Below are 15,608 nucleotides of genomic sequence, written 5' to 3'. Positions count from 1 at the left end.
AGTAGCTAGTCAGATTATTCCTGGTTACATCTCTCAATTGGCAGCGACCTGCTAATGACTGTGGCTAACTTGTTTATGAACCGAAATGTGAGCTTCACACTAACAATCAATATCACCCAATAACATCAAGCAGTTTATTTGTTACGGCTCTGATGATAAGTTCAACCTTAATACTTGAATAATTTGGTTTAAAGTAATAATTGGCTAAGACAGTTGTCAAACATCCAGGTTAACTTTAACCCATGACATTGAAAAGAATAACAGATACTATAATTCAAATGTTGGTTTAATACAATAACAATGCAATAACATTTAAACATATATTTAGGATGATTATTATATTAAGAATTATATAAGAATATTAAGAATATTAACTTATTCAAAATTTTGTTTCAAAGGTTGTAATGTTAATCTCTGTTTTTTCAAAATGGCAGCAATGAGTCTTTTCTTGTCAAATTTGGTGATAAACATCTAGACAACCCTAATAAATGTACATGACATAAAACCTGAGCAGTATTAGTTCTGGGCTTGCTTAAAGTAAACTCCACAATTCCCTTTTTCATAAATGTAAGGCTACTTTCTGCATGGTTGCATCTTATGTCAAATATTTTATTTGAAACAAAAATTATCTATGAAAATATACACAAGGTATACCTATGGAATATACAAAAAGCACATATATATATGAAAATATACACAATGTATTTCTATGTCAATGTACGCAAGGAATCTCTATAAAACATACACAATGGCTCTCCATAAAAATATATGAAAGGAATTTCTATATAACTTAAACAAGAAAAGATATATGAAGATAACAACAAGATCGGACTAATGATTTTAAAAGGTTTATTAATCTCTTTAAGATGATAAATCATGGTCATGAATCATTTTATTTCTAATATGAACTTAATTTAACCATTTCAGTTATTTTCAAACACAAAAATAGATTTCTGTCATAGCGATTTTGTGTCATTACTGCGCCATGCCAGTTGTGTTGAAAGTTTTTTTTATTTCTTGTGGTACCAGCGGTATTTCATATTTTGTGGTCTTCTTTTGTGGTTGTCAAACCTGTCAAACTAACAAACCGATTAAAATGACAGTAAACAGCCATGGTAGAATATAACTAATTTGTAAAATGAGGAAACAGCCATGATAAAACCGCCAATTCATCATCCTGATTACAGGAACAAAAAGCTTACAGATGAAATCATAAATAACATTCAAAGTAGTGTGTCTGAAGCATGGCCATTCGCACAGTATTTGCTCCTAAAAATGCCATGGTATGACTAAATTTAAGACAGGAAATACAGGTCTCCAAAGGAATCTCTCTCAAGGATATCTATGAAATATTCTCAAAAGTATTCACAAACAACCTCTGTGAAATTATACGCAAGGAATCTCAGTAAATATATTTATAATGAATCAATTTAAAAGTGTACACAATAAACAGATGTCTCTATAAAGTTATACAAAAGAGAATTCTAAGAAAATATACACACAGAATATATATGTCCTTATACTCAAGGAAAATCTATGAAAATATACTAAGAAACTTTTATAAAAGTTTACACAGGGAATGTCTATGAAATTACACACAAGGAATGTCCATGAAAACATATACAAAAAATCTCTATCAAAATATACACAAGGAACTTCTATGAAAACAAAAACAACTGTACTCTATGAAAGTATACATGAGGAATATTCATAGAAACATACATAGCCATCTTCTATAGAAATATACAAATCAAACCTATATAAGATTATACAGACGGGAATTCTAAGAAAATATACACCAGAATTTGCTATGAAAGTACACATACAAAATCTCTTTCTAAAATACCTACAAATAACTTATATAAAAATATACACAAGGAAACTATAGAAACATACACTTGAAACCTTTATGGAACTATATACAATTGTTCTCTGTAAAATTACGCACAATGATCTGCTATGAAAATATACTCAAGGAATGTGTATGAAAATATAGACAAGAAACCTTTATAGAAGTATACTCTGTGGTCCTCTATAAAAAATATGAGTGAAGAATATCTGTGGAAATATACATAGCAATCCTCTATAGAAATATATGCAAACAATCTATATAGAATTATACTCAATGAAACTCTTTGAAAATACACACAGGTAAACTCTATGAAATTATTTACCAAGAATCTTTATCAAAATATACACAAAGAATCTCCATGAAAATACACACAACAGAATGTCTATGAAAATATACACAATGACCCTCAATAAAAATATACGGATTGGTCCGCTATGGAAATATACAAGAGGAATATCCAAGAAAATATAATCGAGGAACTTCTATGAAAATATGCACAAATAATATCTATAAAAATATACACAAAAGTCCTCACTGAAAGTATACACATTGAATCGCTATAGAAATCTAAAATTTACAAAAATACTACGAAAGTACACACAAAAAACTCCTTGAAAATATACTCAATGAATCTCCAAGACAGTATACACAAGCAATCTTTATAAAAAATATACACATGAAATCTCGATGAAAATATAAACAAGCATTATTTATTAAAATTGACGGAATGAATCTCTATGAAATATACACAAGGATTATCTATGAAAATTGACGGAATGAATCTCTATGAAAGGTACACAAGAATCTCTGAAAGAAAATATACATAAGATCAGACTAATGAATTGACCATTTACAAAAAAAGTGTTTGAAGAAAAATTATGGTCATGAATATTTTATTTCTATATTTGAACTTGCTTTAATCATGTCAGTTCTCTTCAAACGCAAAAAAGAATTATGTCATAGCGATGCTTGTCATTATTACATCATGTCAGTCGAGTTGAAAGTTTCCTTTTTCCCCGCAGTACCAGCAGTATTTAACATTATATGGTTCTCTTTTGTGGTTATGAACCTGTCAAACTCACAAGCTGGTTATAAACAGCTAGATGGCAACAACTATAGCTTGACATTACATTATCTAGTGAACTATTTAGTCTAGACTATGACCCTTTACAAAGTGACAATGATTGCATGTTTGGCTCACTGGTTTGCATCTCTGAGTTTTATGGAAACAATTAAAGAAATATTAAAGCAATTATTATACATTTAGCTGACACCGATTGGAAAATAGCCTATGACAGCAGTTAAAGTTGCTATCTGACATTGCTATTGGAAAGAATCAGTTATACTTGATAACAGATTATGGTTGATCAGTCATTTTATTTCGTCACATATTATAATTGGTCAAATATTATAAACGGTCACATATTATAATTGGTCACATATTATAAACGGTCACATATTATAGTTGGTCACATATAATAATTGATCACTTATTATAACTGGTCACATATTATAATTGGTCACTTATTGCAATTGGTAAGGTATTTAGCCAGATCTAGGAGACGACTACAACAAACGCATAAAACTACTAGGAGAGGAATTCAATGCAGCAGATGGAGTGGCCACATCAGTTGACCTGAAGACAAGAACTAAGCAAGAATCAGAAAGTGTTGGAAAGTTTTATGAGAGCATTACATCAATAGCCAGGAGACTCTTTCTTACTATGGCCAAATATGCCCTAGATCAAATTATTCTAGCTTCATTTGTGCAAGGTTTTCCACTAAACTATAAAACAGGACTACTGAATAATCCTAGTATTAAAACAGCAGCACAAGCATTCAAGGCAGCACAGCAAATGTAAAAAAAATTCTGATATTACTGAAGGACAGCATGCAAGACACAGTGAGTACAATTAGCAAGGACAAAAAAGAAGAGCTTGAAGCAATGGAGAGAAGCCTGAATAACTTGGAAATGAGGCAAGCTGAGCTGCTTAACATGAACAGAGAAAGAGGTAATGACTACAAGAGATGGAATGACCAAGGACACCAACCGAATGTATACAGTAGAAATTATAACAATCCTCAATCAAACTGAAGACAAAATTCTGACAGGGATAGACAACTCCCACGCAACAACAGTGACAATTGGAGATCAGCACAAACTCACCGCAGAAATTTCAACAATAATTCATACAACTACAATAGAAGACCAAACTGGGACTGAAACGACCACAAATACCACAACAACAACAATTACAACAGAAGGAGCAACAGACTATGGCGACAGGATAGAATGCAAGCTACACAAAATTATAATCAACGACATGAGGAACATACGCTACGAGCAACTGCTCTAGATGAAATGAACACAATTAATACAGGAAAACACCACACTAAACTCTTGGAAAAAAGACCTCTACGGACACAGCTACAAAAGTGCTGCAAGATAGCCTAGGACAAGAAAACGACACATTCACAGATATGAAAGACATGCAAGAAAGAGAAACTAATATCAAGGATTTACCAGATATATCAAAGAGAGTACAAAATAAACCCGCTGAACCAAACGAGGACATGAATAACCCAAACAAACTACACGCAAAGAAGACCAGGAGCTAACACAAATGGTAGAATGGGTTACAAACGATGAAGCAAACTCGAACTATGATAAAATAAAAACCATGCAGAGTGGAAATAAAAGTGATTTAGGCATCAACACAAATAGCCTGAACACACCAACAGCTACAATGGACCACTATGAAGAAGAGTTAATGAAAATAATCGACGAAGGACTAGCCAGAGCACATGACAAGTAAAATGAGTATACAGTACAAGCAATTTTATGATAGAAAAGACAGAGACATACGATTCAGAATTGGAGGTCGTTGCTATCTATTTAGATCAAAACTTGCGAGGAATAGCAACGCAGCTCTGACAAGCCATTATAGTAATCCATACATAATTGTGACATTGAGTAACGGAATTGCAGGCATAGCTCCATGTAACGATCCGTAAGCAGAGCCAAAACAAGTACCCATTCAATGATTAAGGCTAGATAGAGAAGAGTTCACACCGACGTGTAAAGATTTTCCTAGCGACAAAAACCTCAACAAACTCGCAGATGAAATGACCTCTACAGATTATAGCTGTAATTGTGACGAATGTGACGACTAGAGGACTGGGACGAACAGTGCTGGCCTACACCGAATGATAACTCGACGCGCTACGACAATCCATGACTATACAACAAGGATTTGTTTAAAATCACTGAAACTTTTGCTAATAATGACGGTGAACCAGATTACTACCCCCTTACTCACTATCAGAATATGATGGATACCACTTCGGACAGAAGCAGGATGCAGATACATATGAGAGAGATGATTACGGCATATACAAATTGAAAAGTAGAGCGAAACAGGATATGATGCCTGACTATTTATATATATTACAAAGACGAGGAATAAAGACGTAGCAGCTGACTACTATGTATGTAAAGATCCATCAATACTTATCCGTAGCCTTGTTACTACTCGTTAGCAATAGACATGATACTATATCTTGTATCGACTGTACAACACCAAATTGACTTAGGCAACAAGACCGACTTACACATACTATTTCATTATTAGTTATTTATGACTTACGAACCATGAAGCGTGCTAATGAATTGTGTTTTGGACTAACAATTTTTTTTATCTTTTATTTTAAACGAACTTACAAAAGATACTTATATATTGCGTAACTATAAAGTTTAGCTTATATATGTGTATAAAAGTTTGGTGTATACATATAATTGCAATTGATTGTTTTTACTTTTGTTGTTTGTTTAGTTTTTTGTAGCTATCTAGAGAACCATTGAAAACGATCCCTTCTCATTTACTTTTCTGAAGACCTAAGAAACAAGGACCATGTGATTATTAGAACTTGATGAACATGGAGGATAACTACAATAGAGCGTTTGCTAGCTCCTGATTTATGTTACCGGATTTGACTGCCATTCTGTTGGTTCAACAAGTTCATCTACAAAAGAAGGCTGATTGGAACATGAAGAAAACAGATGAATGACAAAAGACTGAAGCAATACACCTCTGACATAATAGTTAACAATAAGATCAAATAAAATATGATAAGAGAAGCAATTACCAACAGATGATATGGACTTGGACAAACAATTCCACCTTTATGGATTATGGCTAGATATGCATGTCATCGTCAACATAGTGTATATGTCTGCTGATGAATTGTCAAAATATATGCAGGAGTAAATTTTTCAAGCACAGGGAGGTGCTCACTTGTGGCTGGTGGTGTATGTCAGATGTCAGTTCTGGAATAAAAACCGGGAGAACCTATTTTGCCAACGAAACCAGCAACTGCTATGACCTATGAAGACAACAATACACGCAGAAAGGAAATTTAATCACCTATTCATTTTATCGCAATAAACAGACCTCCCCAAAATGTCAGATGCTAGCTGGACAGGAAAATCACAAATCACTTTATCTCACCATAATATATACATTTATTTATATGCCAATTCAGTTTCAACACAGCTCATCAAAATATTGCATAAACATCGGAAATAGAGACGTGAGAGCTGAGAAGCCATCCAGTCCTATAGAGAGCCAACAGAGTAGAAGAGAGCCTCCATGCGTACATCCCCGAGCTACAATAAAAATATTGAGTACGTTACATAAACAATAACTTCATGGCTTGAGCTTACACTTTAATCTTTGTATTTTATGTTTTTTTTATGTTTTAAACTTAATGCTTTATGCTAATTTTAGTTTTATTATACATGAGCAACTTCAAAGCAGTCCTCAGTAACTATCAAACTCATGAAAAACAGTCCTTTCAACTATATCTCCATGGGAGTCCATATAATCATGGAATTTCCCAAGGAGCTGGCTTCTAGCAGTAAGCAGAGCCTCAAAAAAAAGCTTTACTAATTTTCACAGCTAAAATAATTTTTTTTTTAAATATGAAATTTATAGTAATAAAAAGAATGGAGCAAAATACATACTCCAAAGTTTTTCTAGATTTTTAAAGCTAAAAACAAAAGAGATAGATACACTTTTATAAATTCCACACTCCAAAAATTGGCTAAGTTTTTAAAACATCATGGGTTTCCCAGAAAGATGAGCTCAGACGCTCCACCAAAGCTAATCCGTTGCGATATGCTTAGTCAGCAATTGCACAGTTTGCAAAATGTTGAATAGGAGCCAACTAAAAATTGTTATTCTCAGACAGCTTGTATATAAGAACACTCTGAGAGTGATTAAATCGGAGAGAGAGAGGGGAGAGAGAGAGGATAGACCAGGACAGGCCAGAGAGAGAGCAAGCCAGGGAGGCAAAATGGGTGAAATTGTATACCCCTTTTTACTACTGTTTTACCTCGAGGAGATAAAGCCATTTGGCCGAATATACGATAATACTTGTACGTTTCTGAGGAAACTCTTTTATTGCTCATTTTGACGAGATATACATTTATTATATTACGAATTATTTAAACGATTTTCTTCATTTGTTTTATGCCCAAGTGAGGCTTGTTATTGATAAATATACTTTATATCGAAGCCTGAGATAGGCCAATCTATTATTGATACGACAACAATATTTGAGTTTGCAACCACCATTTGAAATTGACGCCCGAGAGAGGCTATATACTGATAAAACAACAGTAGGTAACACTTATTCTACGGTTGAACATATATCGGTGCCCGAGTGAGGAAAGACAACTACAGAGCTGGCAGATGAGTATAAAATATTCAGGATAAGACAGCTTGTGTCAGAATTGCGAATACGGTATTAGATCATACACAAACTCGCAGGATTGATTTGACAGTTGATTGATATAGAGAACATTTCTTTGCCTGGCAGGAAGAGTCATTTTGCCAGTTTGAAAAATTTATTTGTTACGTGAGAAAATCAGTCAGGAGTGCTACCTTACACAACATTATATAGAACCACACAAAAACACGAATGCATTTATAAGTTACATTTCATTAAATGTTGAGACTTTCATTTACTTTAAATAATTATAATATAATTATTTAATAATTAATAATATTTTATAAATATGTATATTATACATATTTATAAAATATTATTAATTTTTCTCCAGTGACAAAGCTGTAGCTTTGCACCACACTACGAGTAATTTGGAAATACATTATATCAACAAAATAAATATATTTATATAATTTAAATATATTATATTATATTATTTATTACATTTTATAGTTATTCTTATTTTTCTCACGTGACAGATGCACAAAATGGCTTAAAAAGTGATTTAAAAAGAGACCTTGCAAATAATACGGCAAAGATGCTAAAGAATTGCTACCTAATTTTAGGCATTAGTGGTGGAATAACCGCTGGAGAAATTTTACCGGCCACATTCGAAGCTGTAGCAAATGTCTTGGATTTTGATGCAACAAAAATTCTTGTTCCTTAATCTACCAATCTCAAAAATATTATCGAAAGTGATACTTGCAAAATTATCTAAAAAACTTGAAAGACTTGACCATGTAGTTTTTTGACAGATATCTAAACACTTCCAGCGCTGTACAAGCATTTTGGTACATGATGGAAAACACCGTGGAATATCTCAAAAACTACTTGTACTATCAAGGCAGCATTAAGTTTGACAGGGTATGAAATAGATAAGCATAGATAAATCTCTCATGACACCATAAAATATTTTTAGCCAGATTTTTGCATTAGCGCAAAGAATGCTGCAAAGAATTTTACAAAGATTGTTACAAAAATGGTTGGTGGTGTAGACTTTTTACCAAAAAGCATTTCATAAGTATCCAGGGCCGAATTTATCGGGTATATTTCATCGGTAGTTTCCGGTTTTAAAGCATTTTGCTCGTTGAGCGAATCTTGATTTTTGGCTCGTTTGATGTTTTAGTCCGCTTGTTCAGCGTTAAGCTTTTTTAGCGTTGCATTACGTCTCTTTGTTTCTTCTTGAGCTCCATTTTTATCTCTCTTTGAAAAAAGATGTTTCCACCAGCAAGCGCTAAAGGGTTTACGACGGCTCCTACTACCATAGTCGCAGTACTAGCACTTTATTATATTTCATAAAATACTATACGCTCTTTTATATCAACACTGAATACGATACATGTCACAATTCTCTCAGCCTGAAAATTGTTCCCATGTAGTTCGTTAGTTTACACTCTGGACTTTGTGAAAATCTTGGATTCATCCTTAAAAAATTGTACATCCAGCCCCACTACGAATGAGTACGGCCAGTAAAGAATAGTATCTTTAAAAGTTGACTTGCAACAAAATTCACATTACAGTTATTTGGTATCAAAAGATTTACCATGTCTTACTATGTTGTGTTGTAGGTGCTAAATATGTAGAAAATGTGATTACAAGATCTGAAAAGCTCAAAAACGAAAAGCCACAGAGGATTGGAATATCTTTATTTTTCTGACGCATTCATTACAATTAGATTATTGATTTGTCATGTGATGTTCTCACGTGAGTTGAAAGGCCAATAAAAAGCACAATATAAAACTTATCATAGCACTAGTTTTTGACAAACATTTCAGGTTTTACCGAAGACCCGCGTATCAAATATGGATGCTCGCTACTTCACATTTTTGTTTCAGAATTATCTAATTGTCTAGTCGTAATCTGATCATGTGACCCAGTACTTCGCAAATAAGTTCTGCAGCATTTTTCGATTATTGCAAGTGACCAACACGCTCGTCATAATTATCAGACAATGATATGTAATCCTTCGAACTAAGTTTCAAAAGTTTTAAAGACTTTATTACGGTAAGTTATAAGTAAAGCTAACTTTTATCAAGAAAGTCAATTTTTTTACATGTTTGGATCACTCTAAAACGCAAAAATACCATGTATGAGCACTGTAGGTACATTAATTGTCAAGTAATAAGGTCAATAAATTGCCAATTTTTATCTTTTAGTTCAATTTGTATTTTCTTCGAGTCAATTTTTACTCCTTATGAACACTGGCAACTCAGAAATTTTCCTTACTAAGATAATTGGGTATTCCCTTTTCCTAATGGAAATTTGGCGGGAAAGAAAATGACATTTTCAGCAAAATGGCTATGTCAAGGGAAGATATATCTCTGTTACTATACAGCCTGTTGCAAAACTGTCAACCCTCCCGCATCTGTAGAAAGGAGCTTTTCCATGCTAGGAAAGCTTCTGGCCAAAGAGAGAAGGTTCAAACCAGAAAACATTTCTAATTACTTGGCAGTATACTACAATGCATCCAATATGTAGCTACCTGTATTAATGTTATGTTTTCAAACTACATTTCGACAGCTGGATTTGTTAATTAATTAAAAATTATGCATTTTAAATTTAAAGTCAATAAAGCCAATTTCCTAAAACAATAGCCTAAAGTCAATTTTTCCAATTTTGAGGACAATAAAAAGTTTGCCCTAGTTATAAGATATCAGTGCTAAAAGTGACAGCATTACAATGAAAATAAAATAGACGCGTAACAACCATTGACATAGTTTTATTGAACGTGTGAAATTTATTGGTGAAAATATTTCGACAAATGAGGTTGCATGAAATTGTAAACAGGAAACATCATGTAACAACTACGACTCATTTGAACCGTTTTGGAAAGCGAGTCCAAACTATGGCGGTCTCGTGTGGTTGCAAATAAATGTTCGTTTTGTGCTTTTAAGAGCTTTTAACCACATTCCCATATATTTTGAACCTACAACACAACAGAGTAAGATATGGTAAATCTTATGATACGTAATAACTGTAATGTGAATTTTGTTGCAAGTCAACCTTTAATATTTCCACCTCGAGGAATAACAAGCTGATACAATAATTTCTATCAGGATCACTTACCCGCCTTAGCATGATTTGATGCACATTCACAGATTTTGATGTACTGCCATATATTTATTATATATTATACGACTCAATCTCAGCAATGAATTTGCCAAGATAAGCGTTACATCGTTCATCCGATATTGTCACGTTTAAACTGTTGAGCTCGTCAATGAGCATGGATTTTTAATTGTTGGTAGAATGGTGTTGTATCAGTTGTATCAGTGTTGTATCAGTGTTGTATCAGTGTTGTATCAGTGTTGTATCAGTGTTGTATCAGTGTTGTATCAGTGTTTGTTTGTTTGTTTTATTTCATCAAAAAGTATGAAAACAGAAAAAAAAGAAAAAGAAAAGAAATAATGATGAGGCCCAAACTGCGCAGTAGCACTGCTAGTCAAGGCGCTGGGCCACAAGTTAACAGCAAGCAGCCAGAAACTATTTATTCACCGCTCAACAGGTACAGCTTGAGGGCACGTCTAAAAGTGGGCATACTCACAACCCTACGCAGTTCATCAGGCAGAGCGTTCCATTGTGCTGACTGCTGGTATGACATTCTGCGATGACCCGAAGCAGATTTACAGGGAGGTAGCTTTAGATTTAAGGAAGAGCAGCGAGTGGGATATTGATGAATGCTATGTGATTTAAGGCTGTAGAATAATTGATGAGACGCTATGAGAGTTCGAAATTTATAGAGTTTATTCACAGTCAGTATTGAAGATTTTTGAAAAAGTGGGCGGGTGTGTTCTAATTTAGGTTTTTTATGTAAAATCCTGAGAACTCGTTTTTGTAGAAGTTGAAGTTTGTTTAAGTATTTACCTGGGGCGTTCCCCCAAGCCTCAATACAGTAACTGAATTTAGAATGAATAAATGCGTTGTAAATTAAAACCAAAATTTTGTGGGGTAAATATTGAGCATTTATATAAGAGTCCTAACAAAGGTCTAACACTATTAAAAAGTTTTTCTATGTGAACCTTCCATGATAAATTTGTATCAATGTGAACACCCAGAAATTTTACACTTTCGACTTGGTTTAAAATTTTACCATGCAAAGTTAAAGCGTTCCTCGGGAATTCATATTTATTTTGATTGTTTTTTAATATCATAAAGTTTGTTTTGTCTACATTTAATGTTAGTTTGTTCATAGTACACCATTTTTGGATTTCATTCAGTTCATTATTCACTGCAGAAATTTGCTCATCTAAGTCTTTGGATTCTAAAAATAAGTTTGTATCATCGGCATACAAAATGGGAGTAAAAACTGTTAAAATGTTTGGTAAATCGTTAATATAAATTAAAAAAAGTGTAGGGCCAAGTATGGATCCCTGGGGAACACCACATGTAATGCTTAGTTCATCAGAGACAGATTGTCCAATAATGGTGACTTGCTTTCGTTGAGAAAGAAAGTTTTTCACCCATTTAATAGAATTTGAACTAAACTTTAGCTGTTTCAGCTTATATAAAAGAGTTTGGTGATCAAGGGTATCAAAGGCTTTACTAAAATCAAGATAGACTCCAAGTACGGATTTCCCATCATTAAATGCTTTTAAAATTTGATTTGTGAATTGAGTAAGAGCTAGTGTAGTGTTTTTATTTTTCCGAAATCCAAACTGGTTTTCATGAATTAAATTATTACTTTCTAAATATTGCATTATTTGTGTGTTCACGATCTTTTCCAGTATTTTGCTTGTGACAGGCAGTATTGAAATAAGCCGATAATTTGAACAAAGCTTTACTGAGCCTTTTTTAAATAAAGGTTTTACTTTAGCTATTTTAAGAGCTTTTGGGATTTGGCCATTTTCTAAAGATTCATTAATTAATTTTGTCAAAGGATTGCAAATGGAGGAACAAGCAAGCTTTAATAGCTTTGCTGGAATATTATCTAAGCCGGTAGCTTTTTTTATATTTAAATCTTGCAAATATGCTTTCACCTTGGTGCTATCAACTTTTTTAAATTGAAACTCTGGACTTGACAGATTACTGTGCAATAGTATTTTTTCTTCTTGAAAGGTATTACCAAACGCTTTAGCTAAGTTAGGTCCAACATTTACAAAATAACTGTTGAAATGGTCGGCAATACCTTTTTCATCTTCTAAAACCTGGTTTCGATCGTCAATAATTAATTTAGGCACCGGTGATGTTACAGTGCTTTTTCCTAATTCCTGATTAACAATATTCCATAAGTGTTTAGCATTAGAGGCAGCCTTAAGCTTCTCTTCAAAATATTTGGATTTAGAAAGCCGTAGAGCTGTTGTTAGGTTGTTCCTAATTTTTTTGTATTTATTTATTAATTTCATGTTTAACGGAGAATTTAATGTTCTGCGATATAGATAATTTTTTCTTTTTATTAAGTCTAAAACCTCTGTCGTAATCCAAGCTTTTCTTTTTTGGTGTTTCACCTGTGACTGCGAGTTAAAAGATTTATTGGGTGCATGAGTATTACAAACATGTAACAAACTTTGTAAGAAGGTATCATATTTTTCATCTAGTGTTAATTGGTTGTTTAACAAATGGTTCCAGTCAAGGTCTGCCAAATCTCTCAAAAACGAGTTCTCATTAAATTTTTTGTAATCCCGGAATGAAAAGCTTGCACTGTCAAAAACATTCAAGAAACGTGAAGGGCTATCAATGTTAATGAAAGTTGGTAGATGATCACTTAATGGTGTGTACAACGTGCCTGACACAATAATGTGGTTGTGAAAATTAATGTTTATATGGTCCAGACACGTATTTATTCTTGTAGGAATATTTATCACGTTTACAAACGCATAGTTGGAAAGAATATTTAAATATTCTGAAGAGGTATGACATTCTTCAAGAGTATTTATGTTAATATCTCCTACCATAATATGATTAGATGAAGGTGATATAGATTGAAGATAGTTGTCCAGGTCATGCAAAAAGTCACCAATACTAGCACTGGGCTGCCTGTAAACTACCGTCATGGTAAGACCAGTCTGAAACATGCCAACAACCCCACCTCCGACAGTGAAAGTGACAGCCTCCGTTCCGGCCAACTCAACTGCGACGCCAGCCACCCACCAGCAATGCCACTGCGCAGGTAGACACCGACACCACCACTTCTTGTCTTACGTTGAACGCCTAAAAATATATAACCATTCAGGTGATAGAAAGATATTTCATGATCATATATAAAAGTTTCAGTAAGACATATTATATCAATTGGTTTACTAGTGCTTTACACAATAGATTCAAGATGAGAAAAATTCCTCCGCAAACTTCTAATATTAGCGTTCAAAATAGTCAAAGAGTTAGGTGAAAAAGTATCAAGTTTATCAAGATTATAATCAGTGCATGTTATGTACATATCCATAAATCTACATTTCTATGCTTATATTATAAACATAAATTTATATTAGTTTCAGTGTGTCTAAGTCCTGTTCAGATGAAATTTCGATAGCATCGGAATCCGGAGTCTTCCTTAAGTAGATTTTTTGCTTAAAAGTCCATATAAACCTATAACTATGTTCCTTTTTAAAGTTTCTAGTTTTCCAGAAGAGTTCATTTTGTGATCGGTTAAGAACTTCGTTGATATAAATCTTTGCTTTATCTGAAAATCCAAGAGAAGACGTATCCTGAATGTTCCTGCGATAATCGATGAAAAACTTGTCTCTTTTGCTGGTGTGTAGAAAACGAATTATCACTCGTGAAGTCTGGCGTATACGGTACATGTTGTCAATGTCTAACATTGGGTTTATGTAGTCTAATTTCAGATTTTTTAAAATCTTTTTGAAGCCTTCAAGTAAATTCTCATCTTTAGAATGTGGAATTCCATTCAATTCAATGCATTTGCCACGGGATGCCTGCTCGCTAGCATCTACCTTCCCGCTTAAACTATCGAAAGAGTCAAGCTTTTTCTCCACATTGGCTTTAGATTGTTTTAACTCTTTAACTTCAGCTCTTAGGTCACTAATTTCTTTACTGAGGTATTCGAACGTGTCTTCAAACTCTGCTGTTTTGCGTTCAACCGATGTAATTCTTACATTGAACTCACTGAGTTGAGAGATAATGACATCTAGCTTTGAATCCAGTTTCTTAAATTTCTCATCATCCTCGATAATCGCTGGTGATGCAGACGATTTACTTCCTTTCGGTGGCATGTTCTGTATATATCAGTGTTGTATCAGTGTTGTATCTCTTCTGCATCAGTTTGGAAATAATCAAAAGGAGATTTGATCATTTACCATTCCATAACTTTTTAAACGTTTCTATTCAATCAGTTTATAAATACAGACTCAATAGGGTCAAATATAAACATGCATTTTCTATCAGCTTGGCTATTCCACCTGTAATCATCGTGTCAGTAGGCCTACTAACCTTTGAAATTGTTTGGGTGAACCTTAAATAATCCTTGAAATTTGGAGCAGGGCTGCTCGTATGTGTGATCCCTCCGACTGAATAATAGTCATCCGACGGTTGTATGTGTAGCTTGTCACCTCAATCAAAGTGCGAATAGATAAATATAACGTAATTGTTTTGAGGCTAATACCGGTCGCATTCACCGACTGATCGAGCTCAATGCCACTGATTTTTTTCATTGTCAGAGATATCATTTGGTAATAAATGACAATGTCAAATGACTTATCATTAATCAATAAATGACATGACGATTTTTCAACATATATTAATAAAGACTGGACAACTATTTGGCAGTTATCCCATGGACCTTTACATCTTAACTGTTTTGTAGCGATAGACGAACATAACAAAATATTGTATAACTTTGTCAAAGAGTTTGTCGATATTTCACCAGCACCGGTAAAAATAAAAGCTTTGATAATGTCAATTCATGGTATGATGACCCCACATTAGATTCCTTTCAGCAATATAAATTTTACTAATACTGCGCAACTTCTTTGTGCAGTGTGAGTAAAGATCAGCTTACACAGGGTCTACCTCTT

The 15,608-nt window shown here is 33.6% G+C and overlaps 1 long non-coding RNA gene and 1 pseudogene across 1 annotated transcript in view; one reads left to right on the top strand and one right to left on the bottom strand.

The window, feature by feature from the left end:
- Positions 1 to 15,608, top strand: part of LOC137396171 (uncharacterized) — a 419,486-nt gene that overhangs the window by 220,582 nt on the left and 183,296 nt on the right. The gene's annotated exons all lie outside the window — the stretch shown is intronic.
- On the bottom strand, positions 6,467 to 14,014 carry LOC137396642 (uncharacterized; annotated as a pseudogene).

Source organism: Watersipora subatra, chromosome 5 (assembly GCF_963576615.1).
Source record: "Watersipora subatra chromosome 5, tzWatSuba1.1, whole genome shotgun sequence".
NCBI classification, from domain to species: domain Eukaryota; kingdom Metazoa; phylum Bryozoa; class Gymnolaemata; order Cheilostomatida; family Watersiporidae; genus Watersipora; species Watersipora subatra.
Note: the sequence above shows the minus strand (reverse complement) of the source record. Positions and strands in the feature narration are given on the sequence as shown.